Raw genomic sequence first — 22732 nt, 5'->3', positions numbered from 1 at the left:
TGAACAAGCTGATGGACGGAGGAGTCGATGGGGAGAATCGTCGGAGCAAGGCTCAGGAGCTGAAGGCCAAGGCAGAAGCTGCGTTGGAGAGCGGGGGATCGGCGTGTATGAACCTGGAGAAGTTAATCCACTTTGCAGCTTGAATCCAGATTAGGGGTGTGTTTAGTTGGTGAAAAAGTTTGGGTTTTTGCACTGTAGCACATTTCGTTGTTACTTGATAAATAATATTCAATTATGGACTAATTAAACTTAAAAGATTCACTCGTGTTAATCAGTTAGACTGTGTAATTAGTTATTTTTTCAACTGCATTTAATGCTCCATGCATGTGTCCGAAGATTCGATGTGACGGGTACTGTACAAATTTTTTTAGGAACTAAACAGGGCCTAGGTTCGCGTTCGTGAATCGGTGGATTTCTGCATATTTAGTCCTCTGCAGTCACATGTCACAATTTTCTTGTGGCCTTTTTGTTTCTCCACAGTAGTTTGCTCAAAAAAGAGACCCTTGTTTAGTTTTACACTGGATCCTAAACTTATTTAAAACAAATATATTTAGTCCTCAATGATTTTCTTGCATGAATTAGTCCTTGAGTTGATCGTTTTTATATATTTCGCACTGAACATTAAGCCCTGTCATGAGGCAAAAACGATGGACATTTTCACGATAAAAATAACAATAATAGAAGACTAGACGAAGAACTCTTTAATTTTCCTCGTCACAAAATTAATTATAGATCTCGTCTGTAAATTACGAGATGAATCTAATGAGCCTAATTAATCCATCAGTAAAGCATGTTTAATATAGCATTACTGTAGCAATTTAGTGTCTAATCACGTCCTAATTAGACTCATTAGATTCGTCTCACGATTTACACTCCATTTTTTATAATACGATTTATTTTTCGACTACATTTAGTATATCATGCAAGCGAATTACAAAATTTTTGTGTTTTACATTTACGGCACCTAAACACGACCTTAATTGTTTTTAGACAGTGGTGGCGCCCTCGGACTCCTTCCTAAAATGGCAAGGAGGAGGTCGTGACACGGTGACAGGGTGGAGCCTGGCGGCATGTCCGGGAAAGGCAGAACAATTTTCCAGAGCCTGGATCATGTCAGCTTTGAGCGCGGAATCTTTAGATTTTTCTTTTGGGCCCTGTTCAGTTGAAACGCAAAAATTTTTTGCGAAACAATCTTTATAAATTTTTTTGCACAGATAGGTTGTAAATCGCGAGACGAATCTAATGATGCTAATTAATTCATGATTAATCCATAATTAACAGATGGTTACTGTATTACAACTGTTGCAAATCATAGATTAAGTAGGTTTATTAGATTTGTCTCGCGATTTACAGCCCATCTATACAAAAAGTTTTGTAAATAGACTTTATTTAATACTCCATGTATGCATCGAAACATTCGATGTGACATTTTTTTTTGCGTTTACTAAGTTTATGGGGTGAGAACTAAACGGGACTTAGGAAATAAATAGAGCAGAGAATCTATTGGACCAGCAGAAAGGTTAGCCGTGCAAGCATCCTCTCTGCCGGGAGCAGAGCGGCAGCAGAGCCTGCGAACATGACAACCCCTGGTGCTGGTCTGCTAATCCCCAGTCCAGTTCCTCACGAGCAGGTAGGAGTATGTTCGGAGTCCTTAAACACATGCTCCGTACAAGGGAAAAAAGTTGAAAGAACTATGATTTCAAAAACTGAAGAAATAATAAAATTAAAGAAACAACACCGTGTATACTACAGCACTCCTTTCAGCTACAGTGCTACAGTCAGGTAGGGCGTAGGGCCTAACCACGACCGTGGGAGGAGGAAGAGACCTACTGCTACTGTACTCGGCTACTCCACTAGTACTCCATTTGTGCCAGGGCCACCAATGGCCAATGCGCCATACCGGGCACTGTCGCTGCTATATATTTGCGGAGACTGCACTGCACTGAATACCCACGCGAGTCGGGACTCGGAACTCGCTGCGCAGAAGTTCGGAACAAGCCCAAGCGACTGGTAACACTTTATCTTATTTTTTAAAAAAGAAAAGGAACTGCTGCTCTGTGTTAGTGCTCAGCTGCTCGCACTGTTTACGCCACACCAGATGCGGCAGCGCGAGCGCTGCAACTTGTGAAGGCACGTCTGCTCATCATGGGATCTTTCTCACACTACAGAGTGATTCAGGAGACCTGACCCCCAAGGGGCAAGATAGCTGTGGAGATTTATTCAAAGGGGTGTTTAGTTTATTTTGCAAAATTGTGTAAAGATATAAAGAGGACATTTGAAGTACTAAATGAAGTCTATTTGGAAAACTTTTTACATAGATGGGTTGTAAATCGCGAGACGAATCTAATGATACTAATTAATCCATGTTTAATCAATAATTAGCGGATGGTTACTGTAGCATCACTGTTGCAAATCATGAATTAAGTAGGCTCATTAGAATCGTCTCGCGATTTACAGCCAATCCATGCAAAAAGTTTTGTAAATAGATTTCTTTTAGTACTTCAAATTAGCAAGATTCCGTTTCACTTTAATGCGTTTACGGCTTTTTTGCAAAAATCTGTAAACATCTAAACAGGGCAAAAGAAAAAGATAGCGGAGAGCCACCGACTCTATAATCTGTAGACACTTGACAGACAGGGCCAAGACGCCCCGCGGGCTTACACTACGGGGTGTTTAGTTGGTGAAAAATTTTAGATTGGGCTACTATAGTATTTTTATTTGTATTTGGTAAATATTATCCCACCATAAATTAACTAGACTCATAAGATTTTTCTCGCAATTTCCAAATAAATTATGTAATTAGTTATTTTATTTAATTATATTTAATGCTCCATGCAAAGGAAAGAAATTTGATGTGACAAGCTACTGTAGTACTTTTTGAGTTTTTTTTTGAACTAAACAGCCCCTACCACCGGCCTGCAGCTCTCGCAGCCTTGCGGTTGCGGGAGGGAAGGAAAAAAAATAAAGTTTTACTGTGCCTGATTGACTGAAGACGCAGCAGCGCAGCGTTGCAAAGCTGCACGGTGAGTTGTTGAGGGCTGCTGAGAAAGGAGAGGCATGAGGCGACGGCTAGCACTTAGCAGGGCCCCTGTGGCTGTGAGGGAGAGATGCCATGGCGTTGTCACAATTGGGCCAACATGCTGCGCCTAGGGTTGGCAACCCATTTCTGGGACGAGATAACAACAGGCCAAGCATCAATAGAGAGAGAAAAAGGCCTAAGCTAAGCCTCAAGCAAGCTACTACCTCCGTCCCATTTTATTAGCATTCCAAGAGTTTAAAAGCCAAAATAGTAGAAGAAGCAAATAACGCTTCTGCCCCTTGGTGGGTGAGATAGGGGATGCCGCCGCACCTCTCGCCGTCGATGCCGCCGCCACTCCCGGTGACGCCGGCGTCGCCGCACCGTGGGCCGCTGCTGTCGCACCTCCCAGAGAGGCCTCCCAGCGCGGCGACCGGAGCTGGAAGGGAAGGAGGGCAGCTCGGCAGGCCCGCGCGCGGCCAGAGCGGGAAGGGAGGATGGCGGGGCGGCGGACCCGCGCGGCAGCCGTAGCGGGAGGAGAAGAGGGCGGCTGTTCGACCCCGGCCGCCCTGCGCCTCTGTTGGTGCTGGCCCGGCCACCGCGGCGAGGCCCTGTGCATCCGCAGGCACAGTCACCGCTGGCCTGGCCGCCGCGCGCTCGCCGCCACCCCATGCGCTCGCCGCCACGGGGAGGGGGCATCGGCTCTGGAGCCCCGCGGCCGGCGCGGGCCGCCTCCGCCCCGCCGCGCTCGCCGGGCACCTCCGCGATGCCGCCGCTGCCGCGCTGCCCGCGTCCCCTGCTCGCGCCGGGGCTGGGCACCACCGCCGCGCACGGCCCCGCGTCCCCTGCTCGTCGCTGCGGCACCGCGGAGAACGGAGCGCGCGCAGAGGACGGCCGGCGTCCGTGGGGTGGAGGGTGCTCGCCGGCGGTGGGAGTATGGTAGGGGGCTATGGAGGTGGAGGAGCAAGGCGCGGCCGGGCGGAGCGGCGGGCGGCGCGTGGCGGCGTGCGGGCACGGCCGGGCAGAGCGGCTGGGCGGAGCGGCGTGCAGCACCGGCGGCCGGATGGTGAGGAGGGCGTGGCGGGAGGGTGAAATGCCCTTGTTTGGTTTTGGTAATTGAGTGACAACTTATGTGGACTAATAAGTATTTATGTTGAGATACACAGGAGATTAGTCCACACAAAGACACTAGTATGAGCAACATGTGCCATGGAGGAGAAATGGCTAAGTGTTGATGCTATGCTCATATAGTGTGATCGAGGAGCTCATTGCATATGAGACATGACATGGAGTTATGTGACCAAAGTGGAGAAGATCAAGACAAGGCTTGGCTTGATGGACCGGTTGCAATGGAGAAGGGCAAGTCAAGGCTTTGAAGCGAGGGACCACGAGGCGGTGAAGCTTGGGCAAGATTTGGCGCCGAAGGACCGAGGCAACGGTGAAGAGCGAGCAAGGTCAAGATCGATGGACCAAAGAGGTCATGTGATGATATGGAGTGGATCATATCATTTAAGAAAGATCAAGCCAAGTGTTGACTCATAATGATGATCAAAAGGCTTGATGGAGTTTGGTGCTTGTGTGGCATCAACATTTGGGAAGATGAAATGGAATGCGCAAGGCAAAGGTATGACTTGTAGGGCATTTCATTTCACCGGTCAAAGGTTGTGTAGAGAAGTGCATGACCGGATTTAGGATAGATGGCCGTACTATCAAGAGGGGCAAACTTGTTTGCATATCGGTCATCTAGTGCCACTTGAGCGATCTAACATTGCGATGTTGCTAGGATCGAGTGGCGTGGTGAGATCAAGTGAAAATCCTTTGAAAATGATTGTGAAATTCTAACACACATGCACATGGTGTTGTTCACGTGGTGGTGTTGGCACATTTGCAAAGGAGAAAGAGTTGGAGTTGATGTTGATCAACTTTGAGAAGCAAGAAAGGTTTTTTGGTTTTCTCCGGAAATTAGGTTGTCTCTTGGAGTGGAATACTGCTTTGATCCATTATGTTTTGGATCAAGAATTCAGTTGGGTTGTGTAGCCCTCTGAATTAGCTTTCCATAGAGTCCAAGATCACCTAATTTGGACATCGGAGCTAAGAGTTATGGCCGTTTTACCGAGGTACATTTCTGCTGGAAATAGACCTGCGGACGGTCCGCCCTAGACCTGCGGACGGTCCGCCCTTAAGGGGCGGACGGTCCGCCGTTATCTCGGTTGAGCTCAAACAGAACCGTTTTTGGCTCTGTGGGTGGTCCAAAATGACCTGCGGACCGTCCGGTCCATGGGGGCGGATGGTCCGCCTTTAAAAGCTGAAACGGGCGCAGAAACTTGGTTGTTCTGTCTTGGGTGCCCAAAATGACCTGCGGACCGTCCGGTCCTTGGGGCGGACGGTCCGCCTCCTACTGAAATTTCTGGGACAGAAACACTGTGGTTTCTGTGTGTGCTCACGTTTTGAACTGCGGACAGTCCGCCCCTGGGGAGCGGACAGTCCGCCGGTAACTTCCAGATTTAGTCAGAGACGTTTGCAAATCGGTTGGTTCGAAGTTTTGAACCGCGGACAGTCCGCCCCAGGGGCGCGGACAGTCCGCCCGGGGCTCTAACGGTCGACTCTGACACATAATCATTGCAGTTCTAGCCGTTGGTTTTAAATGGCGGACGGTCCGGTTTTTGTGAGGCGGACAGTCCGCGAAAACTCAGTTTTCACGGGATTTGAGTGTAACGGCTAGTTTGGGGCCTCCCTCTATAAATAGAGGGTGTGGCCGGCCATTTGAGTGGGTAGAGCACCTTGGGGACTTGGTGTCCATGTGTGAGAGTGCTTGAGAGCCCTCTACTCACTCTAACTTGATAGTAATCATCCGATCGAGTGAGAGAGCGATTCTAGTGCGATTGCTTTGAGAGATTGCATCGAGTGGCACTAGGTGATCGTGTTGCAAGCCGGTGTGCTTGTTACTCTTGGAGGTTGCCACCTCCTAGACGGCTTGGTGGCAAGAGACTCCGTTGAAGCCCGCAAGAAGTTTGTGCGGTGCTCCGGAGAAGAGTTTGTGAGGGGTATTGTGCTCACCCCGTGGGAGCCGCGAAGAGCAACTCTAGTTGAGCGAGACGTGAAGAGCAACAAGTGGTCCGGCCAGATCATGTGCTAGAGCTCGGTGTGAGCACTCCACGTGGGAGAGTGTGACTTGAGAGTCACCACTAGCAAGAGGATCGGCGGCAACCTTGGAGCTTGTCTCAACGGGGATTAGCTTGGTGGCAACCAAGTGAACCTCGGGATAAAAATCACCGTGTCAACTTTGTCTACTCTTCTCGGTGGTTTGCATTCTCCAAATCACAAGCATTGTATTTACATTCTTCTATATCTTGTGCTTGTGTAGTTGCTCTCTAGTGATTAGTTAGCTTGTGTAGCTTGCTAATCAACTTCTTGCTTGTGTAGCTAGAAGTAGAGATCCTAGTGTAACTAGTTAGCTTGTGTAGCTTAATTAGTTGCTCTTGCTTAGATTGTGTAGCTTAGCAAGTTGAGCACTTGGATTTGGATTGTGTATCCTTGTCCTTGAGCATCTAGTGAGCTTAGGTTTGGCTTTGTGCTTTTGCTCATTAGAATTGTTTAGGAGCTCCCCCGGTTTGTGGAGTACTAGTGCTTAGGCTTGTGTGACTTGGCATTAGAATTGTTAGGAGAGCTCTTACTAGCTTGGCACTCCATTTGCTTTGTGTAGGATCTTTTTGGAGGTGCTTTAGAGTCATAGTTAAAGGGGTGAAGTCTTGGCTAAGCGAATAGTTTCAATTCCGCATAAGTTTCGGTTAGCCGGCAGAATTAGTTTTAGAAAGGACTATTCACCCCCCCCTCTAGTCCGCCATCTCGACCCTACAGAGGGGAAGAGGGCGGTGCAGCGGCTGGAGCGGGAGGGGAGGAGGGCGGCGCGACCCGGCGGCCGGAGCGGAAGGGGAGGCGAGCGCCTCCGCGGCCGGAGCGACAGGGAAGGAAGGCGGCTTGGCTCGGCGGCCGGAGCGGCAGGGGAGGAGGGCGGCTTGGCCCGGCTACCGGAGCTGGAGGGGAGGCGGGCGCCGCCGCGGCCGGAAAAAGGCATGCGCTTAGTTTCATTTTTAAAAAAAATACTTTAAGATTCCCTGTGGGTGAAAGGGCGATCACGCCACCTCATCCAAACATTTTTTTTTTCAGCCAAATCTTTCGAACTAATATTGTGAAAGGGACATGTTTGTATCTACCATCGTGGTCATCAGTTTTGTTAAATTGCTAGTGAATCCTTTTTGCAAACACGAGCAGCTTTTATTCTTGGCTAGGCTAGCTTTTTTTTCTCGAAGGCCTAAACTATCTTAGCATGGAACTAGCCGTTGTTTTTCTTTTTTTGCATATAGTGGATGCGGGCCGCACCTGTCAGTGAGGAGCGGGTAGACGAGAACGAGGCCCTCGAACTCCCCCCGCGCGATGACGGTGTCCATGAGCATGTCCTTGAACCGCGCGGCGCCGTGCCTGGGCACGAACACGTTGAGCCAGGGGTGCGGCACGTCCCAGAGGCCCCGGCTCCTGAGGCTCTCCTCCATCCTCACCCTGTTGAGGAAGTCGAAGTAGGCCACCTCCACGCTGTACGCGTGGGGCCTCAGAAAGCTCAGCTTCCCGGAGACCAGCTCCACGACCTGCACAGAGAATTTCGAGAGCCACAAGGCCGGGTCAGTGCTCAGCAATCGACCGGGGGTCCTTCTCGCGGTTACTGGTGATGGACAGGACGTTAACATGGCGTGGTGCTGGGTGGTGGTGGTAGCTATAGATGGCCATTTGGCCCGATACCCATGGGGGCCCGAAGCCCGGCCCATATTAGCCCGACCCGAGCACGGCACGGGCCCGAATATTATTGGGCTCGGGCCGACACGGGCACGATAGCCGGGCCGTGCTTGGGCCTCAATCCTGGCCCATGGACACGTCCAAGCACGGCCCGAAAAAGCCGGCCCGATGGGCGGCACGGCGGCCCAGGCACGGCCCACGGCCCGCTCCCCAGGCCAAGCCAGCAAAAGAGCCGTTGGAGGCGCTGCCGGCCCAGCCCAGCGGAGCGGGTATGTAAGGGGCGCGGGGCGCCGGCCTCCATTCGCTCGCCCCGCCCGCCCCCGACCCCTCTCGGCCTCTCCACTCCCCTCGCGGCCTCGCCTAACCCTAACTCTAGATCGAGCCTCTCCGCTCCCCTCCCGTCTCCGTCTCGATCTGACCGTCTACTCCAACTCCAGTCGCCGGCTCGCCGCCGTTGGCCGTCCACTCTACCCTCTTCTCTTTGTTTTCCTCCCTACTTTTGCATCTTCACCGGTCGACTCGCTTTCTCAACTCAAATCCGTCCCCAAACCCGGTCATCCCTCTATAAATCTCGTAGATCCGGCCGTCCTCGATCTCGCCGGCGTCCTTGGTGCTCCGGATCTGGTAAGTCCCTAAACCCTAACATGTTTTTTCAGTTTTTTTGATTTCTTTCTCCTGTTCTGATCTTTTTGACCTCTCTGCGCAGTTGCTCGGCCGATGCAAAGCCGTTGGGGTACCTGAGGGGGCTGGATCTGGGGTCTTTGGACCCTAATCGGCAGCTCGGTTCCCTCGGTTTTGCCGGCCGACGCGAAGCCGTGACGCGCCGAAGGCCTGGCGTGTGGCCTGCCCTCCAGGCCATGGACGACGACGAGGGTCACACCATCAACGATGAGTTGCGGATGATGGGCCTGGAGGGGGACGACGAGGACGGTATGGAGGAGGAACGGGAGGATCTTTTTGGTCGGCGTGGTAATGTGGAAGTAATCATGCCCCCTCCCCCTCCAGTTGGTGTTGGTGTTGGTGGTGCCGGTGCGAGTGCTGATGCTGGTGTAGGTGCCGGTGCTGGTGCCGGTGCTGATACTGGCGCTGGTGAGAAGCGGGGACGGCCCTGCACCTCCAAGGTGTGGGACGAGTACGAGAAGCTCTTCAAGCAGATCAATGGTAAGACCGTCAGGTATGGAGCCAAGTGCCTTCACTGCAAATCCATCCTTTCTGGCTTTTCCAGTAGCGGCACTGGCCATCTTAGTCGGCATCTTCTAACTTGCTGTAGAAAGAAAAAGAAGTCTGGTGCTCAGTCAATTCTTAGTTTTGATGCTGACGGTAGTGTGGTTTCCTGAGAGTACAGTCCTGATGTGGCTCGTACTCAATTGTGCCGTTTGATTGCAAAGCTTGATCTGCCTCTAGGGTTTGGTGAAACAAATGAGTTTAAAGAGTACATTCAGATTGCTCATAACCCTAAATTTACTCATGTTAGTAGGCAGACCACTACTAGAGATATTGCCAAGTACTTTAGTGAACGCCGTGATGATCTTGTGAAGTACTTAAGCTCTAATTCTGTTAGCTCTGTTGGTCTTACCTATGATATATGGTCTGATAATGCTAAGAAAGATTACCTTAGTGTTGTTTGTCATTATGTTAATTCTGATTGGCAACTAGAAAAGAGAGTGTTGGGTCTCAGCCTTATTGATGTCAGTCACAGTGGTGACAACATTGCTGAGCGTGTGCACACTGTGATCTCAGACTTTGGCTTGACTAATAAGGTGTTCTCTATCAATCTAGATAATGCTTCTGCTAATGCCTCTGCTATGGAAGCACTGACACCTTTAATTAGAGGTTATATTGGTGATGAATACTTGCATCAGAGATGTGCATACCATATAATTAATTTGATTGTTAAGTCTGGCTTGAAAAGGCTTAAACCTTACTTGGAAGCATTTAGGACTGCTATTTCATTTGTGAACTCTTCTAATCAGCGCATTGCTGCTTATAAGTCCTACTGTATTGCTGTGGGTGTGAGGCCTAGGAAATTTCAATTAGACATGGATGTGAGGTGGAACTCCACCTATCTCATGCTTAAGCATCTTGTTCCTCACAAGCAAACATTTGGTGTGTTCATCCAAACCCAGTACCCCAGAGCGGAAGGTACTCCTTATCTCTTAACTGATGGACATTGGTATGTTGATGAAAAAATTCTAGAGTTCCTTGAACTATTTTATGATTCTACTGTTGTCTTATCTGGTGTTTATTATCCCACTGCTCCACTTATATTGCATAATCTCATTGAAATTGCTGGACAACTTAAAAATTATGAAAATGACATAATGCTTAGAGAGGTGGTAATTCCTATGAAATCTAAATACCTTAAGTACTGGAATGACATACCTCTGCTTTATTCCATTGTATTCATCATGGATCCTAGAGCTAAAATAAAAGGTTTTAGCAATGCTCTCAGGCTGCTCTCTAGTTTAACTGGTACTGACTATTCTGCTTATTTTACCTCTGTGAGAGCTGCTCTGTCTGACATGTTTGGCAAGTATGAAAGCAAGTTTGGTTCTATTAGATTGGCAAGGCCTACACATAAACCTTCTACTGGTAAGAAAAAAGCTCAATGGGGTAAGATCTTTGGTGATGGTTCTACTTCTACTACTTCTCCTGGGTCTGGTCTTGGCAGTGTTGGTACTGGTGGCTCTTTTACTGTTCCTCTTGGTAGAAGAACATCTGCAAGTGCTTTGCTGCAAGCAGCAATCACTGGTGGTACATATGGTATTTCTTCTGAACTTACTGCCTACCTAGATAGTGACACTGTCAACCAGTTTGATGATGATTTCAACATCTTGACCTGGTGGCATGAGCACAAACGGTCTTATCCAGTACTTTCTATCTTAGCTAAGGATGTTTTAACTGTGCCTGTTTCTACCATCTCTTCAGAATCTACCTTTAGTCTAACTGGCAGGATCATAGAGGAGAGGAGGCGTCAGTTGAAGCCAGAGATGGTAGAAATGCTCACACCCATCAAAGACTGGGAGGCTGTAGATGAAAGAGCTCAGCACATGGTGGAGGATGGAGACCTGCAGGTAGCTTATGAAGATCAGTACCTTGATGAAACTCCAGCACAAGCTGCTGTGTAATAGGATAGTTTATTTGCACTGTATGACTATGAGGTTAACTTAACACTGGAACTTGAACTTAATGAGCTGGGCTGTACTCTTTTTTCCCTATCTAGGGTTTTCTCACGAGGTGTGAGTTTTTACCTAGATAAGTTATTAATGAGGCAGTCATTGCACAAAACAGCTCATCCTTGATATTTTGTTGATTTCTGTCATTTTTTGTTACTCAAGATGAATCGATTTGTTGAATGAGTCATGTTGCGATTTTAGTGCCTAGCCTCGTGCCTGGGCACTTGGGCGGCACGAGCCCGGCGGGCGGCACGGCCCGGCCCGAAAGGGTTTAGTGTCGTGCCTAGGCCTCAAGTCCGGCACACTAGGCGGTACGGCACGGCACGAAAGTCTTTTCGTGCCCAGGCGTGCCGTGCCTATTCGTGCCGTGCCTAGGCGTGTCTGGGCCGGGTCGTGCCGTGCCGCCCATTTGGCCATCTATAGTGGTAGCTGCCGGGAGAGGGAGACTGACATGGTCGGCGGCGGAGTCCTGCTGCCGGAAGTCGTGCATGGCGAACTCGACGCAGTAGTAGACCTTCTTTCCTCCGCCTCCGCCGCCGGAGCCGAAGTCCGGGGCGAAGTTGACCTCGGCGGGGAAGGCCACGAAGGAGCTGCGGAGGGAGTGCTCGTTCAGGACCATGAACCCCTCCACGTAGTCCACCAGCTCCGGCATTGAGACCAGGAGCTCCTGGTCCCGGGTGAAGGTCTCGAAGCTGTCGTAGAAGGCCCTCACCCATCTCACCTAATGATCGATCGATCAGGACCGCAACCATAGAAAATTATCGACCGGAGCTGCTTAAGATCTACGAAAGGCGACTGGATGGAGAAGATCGGTGGAGAAGCTTTCCTGATTTCTAGTATTTCTAACTAGACTAGAGGGAGGGCGTGCATGTACCTTGGGAGGAGCAACTTGCACCGGAATCCTAGCCCTGGTTATGATACCGAACTGGCCGAGGCCACCAAGGACAGCGAAGAAAAGCTCCGGGCTCCGGGTGGGTGAGCATGTCACCACCTCGGCTGTGCCTGCAACCGACGGGAGGGACAAACAACTCAAGAACAAACGGAAAGAAACAAAGCTCGCTGATCACCCGTATCCTTGCTTTCTTCTTCGTCTTCTTCTTCCACCAAACAAAAGGGAGGGAAGGAAATTTGCAGAAGCTGCATGCGCGCGCGCGGCGGGGCCGTGCGTACGGGCGTGGCGTACCTGTGACGACCTCGAGCTCCAGGACGTTGCTGATCTGCGGGCCGTGCTTCAACGCCTGCCCGCTGATGCCGCCGTTGGACAATGGACAGCGTCCCGCCCACGGTGAGGTGCAGGTAGTCCGTCCACGACCGCGGCGCGAGCCCGGCCCTGAGGCACTCCTCCAGCACCTCCACCCACAGCGCGCCGGCGCCGACGTCCGCGTACGCGTCGCCGTCGCCGCGCCGCGCCACCACCACGGCGCGCTGGAGGGCGCGCGTCTCCACCACAATGCCGCCGCGCGCCTGCGCCTGGCCGTGGAGCGAGTGCCCCGCGCCGCGCGCCGCGGACGGCGTGGGCTCCAGGAGCGCCACGGGGCCGAACACGTCGCTCGGGCTCTGGATGAAGCTGGCGGAGGAGCAGAGCAGCAGCGCCACAACGGCGGCGTACAGGTACACCGCCTTGAGCGCCATGGCTCAGCTAGCTAGCTTCTTGCTCGATCGATACGTAGCAGCAAGCCAGGGGAGCTCAGCTCACGGAAGCAAGCGCATTTAGCGCCGGTGCTCGGTGCCGGGGCCGAAGAAGAATAGGCGTCGGGCTGTCCTGATCGGTGATTTACGCCTCGCGACGTCTCCGTCAAGGTCGATCCCTGGGTTCCCACAGGAACTAACTGTGGATGGATGGAACGGGAAAGGAGAAGCAGCGAGAGGCGCCGGAGATAAGGGCAAAGGCACGAAGCTCGCTGAGGTGTTCAGGGGTGCGCGTTTATATATAGCCGCTGGTGTCGCCGGCTCGCCGCTGCCACGGCCGGGCGGGCCCCGAGGATCTAATCGAAACCGGGATCGGGGAACGGGGATCCACGCGGGCCCGCGCGGCCGCGCCTGCCTGCGTCTCTGCTCGCCATCCCACCCGCGGTACCCATCCCACCCTGCGTCGACTGCCACGCCGGGCGCCATACCCCGCGGTATACTTTCTACAGTGCTCGACCACTGCACCCCCGCGATTCGGGGAGAAGACGACGACTTCCGCGATCTCCTGTGCATGTACAACGCCCCTTCTTGTGTCTATAAAAGGGGGGAGGCGAGCTCTATCTACGGGATCTGGCGGAACACTACACTCAGCACCACTCACAGAGCACATACGCTCTTCTGAGCACCAATATTGGCACTCGCCTCAATCAACTCCTCCTCTAGCAGAGACCTGGGAGCTTCCCTCCCTCTCTCGCCTCGCTTGTACCCCCTACTACAGGCACCCCCGGTGCAAGATAGTACAGTGCTCTCGCACACCCCTTTGCTGGACGTACGGCCCCGCAGCCGGAACTAGGATAAAACATGTGCGTGACTGTATTGCCTCCTCCATCAACCATCTGGGACTAGGAACACGCAGCATCATCACTAGTTGGTGCCGGACCACCGGGTCAGGACACCGACAGTTAGCGCGCCAGGTAGGGGAGGCTGCGTGGCATTTCTCTTTTGTTCCCATTTGATCTCTAGGGATGGCGAGCAGATCCAACACATTTCCCATGGGCGCCTCGGATCCGCTCCCAGCGGGATACGACATTCGGTTCGGGAGTCTTGAGTTCAGGGCAACCGACAACGGTAACCTCATAGAGCTCCTCTCGCTCAGACGCAACCCCGACGCTCCGACCTCACTAGCCCGGCGCAACAAGAGCTCGGGCCAGCGCTCGCGACAAGTGCGCATGGAGCGGCGCAGGGCGGCATGCCTCAGCCCCCCCCCCCACGTGGGTTGAGGTTGGCATGTCGCAGCTCAGCGTCGCGGCCGACGGAGCCACCACTTCGTCATCACATGCTTCGGCGCCATCTGCGCCGGCACCACCAACGACTGCAGCCCCAGTGCCTCCCAGGGAGGGCGCGACTGCGCCGTCGCCCTTTCCCTTTGAGATGCGCAACGCTGCCACCTATGCCTCTTCATCCAGCACCAACTTCACCGAGTACGAGGATCTGCCGGGTCATCACCTCCTCTCGATCCGCAACCTCATCGCGTCATCTCCTGACGACTCCTACCCCGAGACGGCAGGCTCGATCGCCGACGACATCAACTTCTTCATGGACAACCTCACGGTCGAAGAGGCCGAGGACTACTCCGGGGTCCGAGACCTCGATGCTTTCCGATCGTTTCAGCTTGCGGCAGGTTACTGCCTCACCTGCTCCGAGGACTCCAGCGAGGGGGATTACGATCCCACTCGGGAGTGCTTCATGTTCGAGCTCGCGGACGGACAGATCGACGATGCTCCGGACGATGACGGGAACAGCAGGGCAGACGCGCAGGCAAACCAAGCGGTGGTGCCTGCAGCGAACCCTTCTTCTTCATCAAGCTCGGCGGCGCGGCAGGCACAGCTGGCGCAACTCAAGGAGCTTCAAGCCAGGCTCGACGAGCAGTGTCGATAGATGCAGGTGCTGCGCACTGCACTCGAGCAGCAGTGCACCGCGCGTGGCGCGCAAGCCCGGGCGGCGGGGCGCGACGCCCGGGAACGGATCCTAGCCGACAACATCGACAGACCACCGGAACTGAAGACGGCCAGTGAGAAACTTGTCGCTGCGGCCTACCTACTCCGAGCAATGCCTGAGCCATCTACGACTTCGGGTCGCAACCTGCGCCACGAGGCAAAGGTGCTCATTGAGCAGGCTGCTGTGCAGCAGGCCGAGAGCTCTGTGTCTCGCATGCGCTCGACAGTCCCGAAGGCAGGAGGTGCAGCACACCAGGGCCGCGAGGCCTCGGTGCACTCTCCCCCAGAAGGAAAGGGTAAGGCAGCCGCAGTAGACAGTGCAAAGGCACCCTCGGTGCACGACCGCATTAGAAGGACTCCCGCAAGGGAGCGACTCCGCGACACGCGCGAACACGTCGGCGACGGCGACGCCCGCAACATCATCAACGGCAGGAAGTACACCCCTCGACGGGGTGGTCGCTTCGACCCCAAGCACGATAGGGGCGAGTCACCGTAGCCTTCGGGCACCCGTGTGTTCAGCCGGGAGATTCGTACCGCTCCCTTTCCCCCCGCGCTTTCGACAGCCCACCACCCTCATCAAGTACTCGGGCGAGACCGATCCCGTGGTCTGGCTCAACGACTATCGCCTAGCATGCCAGCTGGGCGGTGCGACGGACGATGCGGTCATCATCCGCAACCTCCCCCTTCACCTCGCTGATGCCACACGAACATGGCTCGAGCACTTGCCCGCGGACCAGATCCACGACTGGGCCAACCTAATCAAGATCTTCATGGGCAACTTCCAGGGCACTTACATGCACCTTGGGAACTCTTAGGACCTCAAAGGGGGTTGGCAGAAAGCCAATGTGTCCCTGTGCGGCTACGTGCGGCACTTCTCCAAGCAATGCACCGAGCTCCCCAGCGTCACCCACGTCGAGTTCATCAATGCCTTCCTCGAAGGCACGACGTGCAGGAACCTGGTGCATGAGCTTGCTAGAAGCCATCCCGCTAGTACCAACGAGCTGTTCGATGCCGCCACCAACTACGGCGCCAGCGAGGAGGCAGTTGGTGCCATCTTTGACGACAAGGCGAACAAGCGCAAGGAAGATGCGCCAACAGAGGGCAGCAGAGCCAAGACCAACGCGGACCAGGATAGGCGGAGGACTCCGACGAGGCCTTCGTCGCTGCCCTGGACTGCAAAGGACCTCGAGGCCCCCCTCGAGGCGGTGGCAGCCTGTTCGACGATATGCTCAAGAAGTCGTGCCCTAACCACAATGGCTCGGTCAACCACACCCTCGAGCAGTGCGAGATGCTCCGGAAGTACTACAACCACATCGCGCATCGCGACGAGGACAAGAAGAAGGATGCTAACGACAAAGATGGAGACGATGAGTTCCCCCCGGTGGAGAACGCCTTCTTCATCTTCGGAGGGCCGACGACGAACATGACCTCTCGGCAGTGCAAGCGTGAGCGCCGGGAAGTCTTCTCCATCACCAAGGCCACGCCATCCTACATAGACTGGTCGGAGGACACCATTTTCTTCGGCCGCGAGGACCACCCCGACTACGTCCCACACCTGAGACGGTACCCGCTTGTTGTCGACCCCATCATCGGCAACATTCGCTTCTCCAAGGTGCTCATGGACGGAGGCAGCAGCCTCAACATCATGTACGCCCACACCTTGGAGCTCATGGGGATCGGATTGGACAAGCTCCGCCCCAGCAAGTCGCCATTTCATGGCATTGCGCCGGGGAAGCGAGTCCAGCCCCTCGGCCAGATCGACCTACCCGTCTGCTTCGGCACGCAGCCAACTTCCGCAAGGAAGTGCTCACTTTTGAGGTGGTGGGGTTTCGGGGAGCCTACCACGCCATCCTTGGCTGTCCCTGCTACGCCAAGTTCATGGCCATCCCTAACTACACCTACCTCAAGCTGAAGATGCCCGGTCCAAGGGGTGTCATCACCGTCAGCTCCTCGTTCGAGCATGCTTACAAGTGCGACGTCGAGTGCGTCGAGCACACGGAGGCTCAAGCAGAGGATGAGGCCGTCGCAGCCACCCTCGACAAAATGGTAAGCGAGGCCTTGGACTCCACGCACCGGCACGCGGGCAGCTTCGAACCCGCCGAGGGTATCAAGAAGGTGCCCCTCAACCCGAATCACCCCGATGACAAGGCATTGTAGGTCAGCGCCACCCTCGACAGCAAATAGGAAGTGGTTCTCATTGACTTTCTCCACGCCAACACAAATATCTTTGCGTGGAGTCCCTCGGACATGCCTAGCATACCGAGGGAGATCACCGAGCACTCCCTTGACATCCGACCCAACTCCAAGCCGGTGAAGCAGCGTTTGCGACGCTTCGACGAGCTCAAGCGCCGGGCGATTGGCGAGGAGCTGCAGAAACTTCTGGCGGCCGGATTCATCTAGGAGGTATTCCATCCCGAGTGGCTAGCTAATCCTGTATTAGTGAAGAAAAAGAATAGAAGTTGGAGGATGTGCGTAGACTATACTAGTTTAAATAAAGCATGTCCGAAGGTTCCCTTTCCTTTGCCGCGTATTGATCAAATCGTTGATTCAACTGCGGGATGGGAACTTTTATCCTTTCTTGACGCTTATTTTGGTTACCACCAAATCAAGATGAAAGAGTCTGACCAACTCGCGACCTCTTTTATCACACCATTCGGCATGTACTGCTATGTCACGATGCCTTTTGGCCTCAGAAACGCCGGAGCTACATATCAGCGCTGTATGCTTCACGTATTCGGGGACCATATCGGGCGGAACGTAGAGGCATATGTCGATGACATCGTTGTAAAATCTAGGAAGGCGGACAACCTGGTCGCTGATCTCAGGATCGCGTTCGATTGCCTAAGGGCCAAAGGGGTAAAACTCAACCCGGAAAAATGCATTTTCGGGGTACCTCGAGGCATGCTCTTGGGTTTCATTGTCTCCTAGCGGGGCATCGAGCCCAACCCTGAAAAAGTCGAGGCCATCACACGGATGGGACCGATCCGAGACTTGAAGGGGGTACAGAGGGTCATGGGCTGCCTCGCAGCTCTCAGCCGTTTCATCTCACACCTTGGCGAAAAAGGCTTGCCTCTGTACCGACTCCTGAGGAAAACTGAGCACTTCACGTGGACCCCCGAGGCTCAAAAATCCCTCGACAGGCTGAAGGCATCGCTCACTCATGCCCCCATTCTCACACCACCCATAGACGGCGAGCCCCTCTACCTGTACGTAGCTGCGACGACCCAAGTGGTCGCGCGGTGATCGTTGTCGAAAGACAAGAGGAGGGCCATGCTCTGCCTGTCCAACGGCCGGTGTACTACATCAGCGAAGTGTTGTCCGAAACCAAGACACGCTATCCACAGATCCAGAAACTACTATATGCGGTGGTCTGGGCTTGGCGCAAGCTGCACCACTACTTCGAGGCCCATCCCGTCACCGTGGTCTCGTCTTTCCCTCTGGGAGAGATAGTCCGCAACAGGGAAGTCGAGGGTAGAATTACCAAGTGGTATGTGGAGCTGATGGGAGAAACTCTCACCTACGCGTCTCGCAAGGCGATCAAGTCCCAAATCTTGGCCGACTTCGTCGCTGAGTGGACGGACACTCAGCTGCCCCCACAGCAAATCCAAGCTGAACGCTGGACCATGTACTTCGACGGGTCGGTGATGAAAACTGGCGCCGGCGCCGGCCTCCTCTTCATCTCACCCCTCGGAGAGCACATGCGCTACGTAATTCGCCTACACTTCCCTGCGTCCAACAATATGGCGGAGTACGAGGCCCTCCTCAGTGGCCTCCGCATCGCCATCAAGCTCGGCGTCAAGCGCCTCGACATACGCGGTGACTCTCAGCTCGTCATCGACCAAGTGATGAAGGAGTCTAGCTGTCACGACCCGAAGATGGAGGCATACTGCAATGCAGTACGCCACCTCGAAGACAAGTTCGACGGCCTAGAACTCAACCACGTCCCGTGCAAGTACAACGAGGATGCCGATGAATTAGCCAAGATCGCGTCAGGGCGGGCAACCGTCCCCCTGAACATCTTTGCTCGCGACATCGCCAAGCCCTCCGTCGATTTCAAGGATCCGGCAGAACCGGGCCCCTCGAACGCCGAGCCTCCCGACGGGAACCCCTCGACGAAGGAGCCCGAGGCCATGGACACTGACTTCAAGACCTCCTCTATGGATGAGGCCGAAGCAATGGAGATCGACGAGGCCCCGTCTCCGCGCGATTGGCGCACCCAGTACCTTGACTGGATAATTTGAGGGGTCCTACCCTCGGATCGTGCTCAGGCGCGGCGCATCGCTAGGCGGGCCAAGTCCTTCGTCCTAATCGAAGACGAGCTATACAAGCGCAGTCCCTCGGGTGTCTTGCAATGCTGCATCCCAACCCCCGAGGGCAAGGAGCTGATTCAAGACGTCAACGCTAGCATCTGCGATCACCACACCGCGCCGCGTAGCCTCGTGGGCAACGCGTTTCGACAGGGCTTCTACTGGCCCACTGCGGTCGCCGATGCCACTGACATTGTGCGGACCTGCGAGGGTTGCTAGTTCTACGCCCGGAAGACACACCTCCCGGCCCACGCTCTGCAGACCATCCCCATCACGTGGCCGTTCACCGTGTGGGGATTGGACCTCGTCGGTCCGCTGCAGAAGGCGCCCGGGGGCTACACCCACTTATTGGTGGCGATCGACAAGTTCTCCAAGTGGATCGAGGCTCAGCTCATCGGTAAGATCAAGTCCGAACAAGCCGTGCTATTTTTCACTGACATTGTCTTCAAGTTTGGGGTCCTGAATTCGATCATCACCGACAACGGCACCCAGTTTACAGGCAAGAAATTCTTGGCATTCTGCGACAGCTACCACATACGCGTGAACTGGTCGGCTATGGCGCACCCACAGACAAATGGGCAAGTGGAACGTGCCAATGGCATGATCCTTCAAGGCCTGAAGCCAAGGATCTTCAACAAGTTGAACAAGTTTGGCTAGAGGTGGCTCACAGAGCTACCCTCGGTTATCTGGAGCCTGAGGACGACCCCAAGCAGAGCCATGGGCTTTACCCCGTTCTTCCTTGTCTATGGCGCCGAGGCCATGCTCCCCACAGACTTGGAGTACGGGTCACTGAGGCTCAAGGCCTACGAAGAGCAGCAGAACCACCAAGCCAGCGAGGACTCGCTGGACCAAGTGGACGAGGCTCGAGACGTGGCACTCCTTCACTCAGCACGATATCAGCAGTCCCTGCGAAGATACCAAGCGCAGAGAGTTCGACGCCAAGACCTCAACAAGGGCGACTTGGTGCTGAGGCTTCAACAGGACAACAGGGGACGCCACAAGCTTTCACCACCGTGGGAAGGCCCATATATCATCGCTGAGGTGCTCAAACCTGGCACGTACAAGCTGGCGAATGAAAACGGCGAAGTCTTCACCAATGTTTGGAACATACAGCAGCTACGTCGCTTCTATCTTTAGAATTCCAAGCTATTTGTACATCATTTGTACTCGTAATTAAGATTTCCCGAAACAATAAAGGAGTATGCTTTACTTATTTATTTATTTTTTCGGGAACTTTCCGGACTCTCGGGGGCTCGGATACGCACGAACGCTGAGGTACGCCTGGCTTTACCCTCGGCAAAGCCAAGCCTCCCTCGGGGGCTACTATGGGGGGAACCCCCGAACGTCCCCAAAAATCGACAATGTTTTTTTGAAAAATTTCCGTATCTAAGTTTCTCGTATACTTAGAAAGGGCCGACGCAAGGCGCAAACGACTAGGAAACGGGATTGGCTGAGCCGCGGGTGTGGCAGAACCACCTGAATTATCCCGGCTCAAGTGCGCAGGCCATCACCATAAAGGCAACACCGGCTCAAACGCACTTCAAACGGAACAATCCTTGGTCTGTCGGGTAACGTCCCGATACAACCACCAGTTCTCGGATCGAACAAGCATACCCCGCACGAAGGCAAGTCCAGAGATATTACAACCACAAGTTTTACATCACAGGCATAAAAGTTATTACAAACCAGTTCTAAAGTATTATTACAAGACCAACCTTAGTAAACAGTTATACAAGCCATAACTTAAATTCAGAGTTTAGACAGCGGAAGATAAAACACGACGGCTACAACACGTCGCAAAAGGATACCAGGCTAGCCCAAGCATGGTATCACTCGCCATAGTCATTGCCGGTCGAAGACGTGTCCCACTCTACGGACCAGCTAGGAGGCAACGAGCAAGGGTAGGTCAAGCTAGCGATTTGCTCCTCAAAACTCATACCTGAAAAGGTTTTCAACAGCAAGACTGAGTATTCTAATACTCAGCAAGACTTAACCGTCAACGGGTCTAAGTAGCCCACTATAGCTAGACTATGCAGGGTTTGTGAGGCTCTGGTTTTCTTTTTTTTGCTGAAAAGCAATAAAGAGTAGATCCTTACTTTCAAGTTTTAACTTTCAAGATTCTAGTTGATTTAACCATTCTATGTAAGCAACTACTATCCAAACATGGTAGAAAACTAAGCAAACAACAAGATTGATAAATAATATTGTTGCTCTTATTACTCTGTGTGGCAAAGAGATCAAGCAGTCTCATATCATCGTGAGAGGCGGACGATTCTGAATCGAAATTCAACCTTGCAAGGATAAACCTAGCACACACGTCTGGAACACCGTCGGGTCGTTCCCAAACAACCGTTGACCTTTCTTTCCGGCTTGTGGATAGTGCCACTCTCCCCGACTACAGGGCTCCAAGGTCCACCCGTGTCCGGTCCACCCTTGTCCCTAGAAGTCATAGTGTTGCGCAACATAAAAATAAACCTATCCCTAAGAGAGAATGGGAGGTATATCCACTCCCCGGTCCAATCGGCTACTAGGCTTGCCGCGTACCATATTTACGGCATGTGGCTAGTACTTTCAAAAACTTAACCACCGCTACCACACACCGCGACCTTAGCAAGTTCATCAACACAGACGGGGTCTCACATAAGGTCATGATATCGAATACAACCCCATCCGTCGTCCTTATATTGATAACAGAAAGTAAACAAGCAGTTCCTATAAAGCTCGCGAGTGACAGGCAATCACTCGACTTTTACCGGTCCTATAAGCTTAGCAAGTAGTCGAACTCAAGTCTAGTTTTCAGTACATAGGTTCCTAGGATCATGCATCTAGGGTTTCAATTCAAATCCTAAGAACTGTAAATGCACAAGTAAATAATACAGTAAATGATATTAATTTGAAGTATAGGTTATGTCCGGGGCTTGCCTTCTTGGTAGTCGCTAGCTAACACAGCCTGGGGTTCTTCCGAACTTTGGTTCGGGGCTTCAGTTAGTTCAGCTGCGTTCACCTGGACTTCTGGATCACCTCCGTCAGACTCCGGGATCAACTCGTACGTCCCGTCCGTCAACGTAGTCGTATCTATATGAAATGCAAAAGGTGACATAATTAAGAACATACCCCTGTCATGGTAAAGTTGTAGGCTAACAACTGGCAAACAAGCATAACACATGGGCAATCGTTTATAGAGTAGTTAACTAACAAACCTAACTACTCAAGGCATCATGATCAACAGCACAAATGATGTTGACTACTCCATAAACAAGTGGGGGTGGTTTTCTATAACAAACAAAACATGGTTTGCTAATAAACTAAACACTCAGAGCATAACTAGTAATAAATTCTTCCAAAATTTCACTAAACAGAACATGAACAAAGTAATCTACCCTGTAAAAATCATGCCATAACATCTAACCATTTAATCAGAACAAATCAATCATTCAGACAGCACATAGAACAAACATGAATTATACAGGTCAAACTAGAAAAAAGAAGAAGCTCAAAATTTAACAGGAGATCTAAACAGAAATTAAAAAGCTACTTTGAATTTTTCATGATTTTATCTACACAGAAATAATTATGAGAAAATAAACAAAACAGAACAACAGATTAGCAAGATTCATTTTTAGATCCTGTTCTAGTCATGAACTGAGACTCAAACTTCCTGGACAAGCTAAGCTACTCCAGATAAACACTCAGGAATATTTTCAGGATTTAAAAAGAATAGAAACCATTTATCATAAATAAAGTCTATTAAACAAGGATTAAAACAAATAAAAAGCTACACACAAGAACTGAGCTCGAAATTTTTATAGCAACACTATA

At 52.5% G+C, this 22732-nt stretch overlaps 1 pseudogene; it reads right to left on the bottom strand.

The window, feature by feature from the left end:
- Nucleotides 1-7338: 7338 nt before the first annotated feature.
- LOC120681227 lies at nucleotides 7339-12847 on the bottom strand (annotated as a pseudogene).
- Nucleotides 12848-22732: the final 9885 nt, after the last annotated feature.

Source organism: Panicum virgatum, chromosome 7N, assembly GCF_016808335.1.
Source record: "Panicum virgatum strain AP13 chromosome 7N, P.virgatum_v5, whole genome shotgun sequence".
In the NCBI taxonomy this organism is placed as follows: Eukaryota; Viridiplantae; Streptophyta; class Magnoliopsida; order Poales; family Poaceae; genus Panicum; species Panicum virgatum.
Note: the sequence above shows the minus strand (reverse complement) of the source record. Positions and strands in the feature narration are given on the sequence as shown.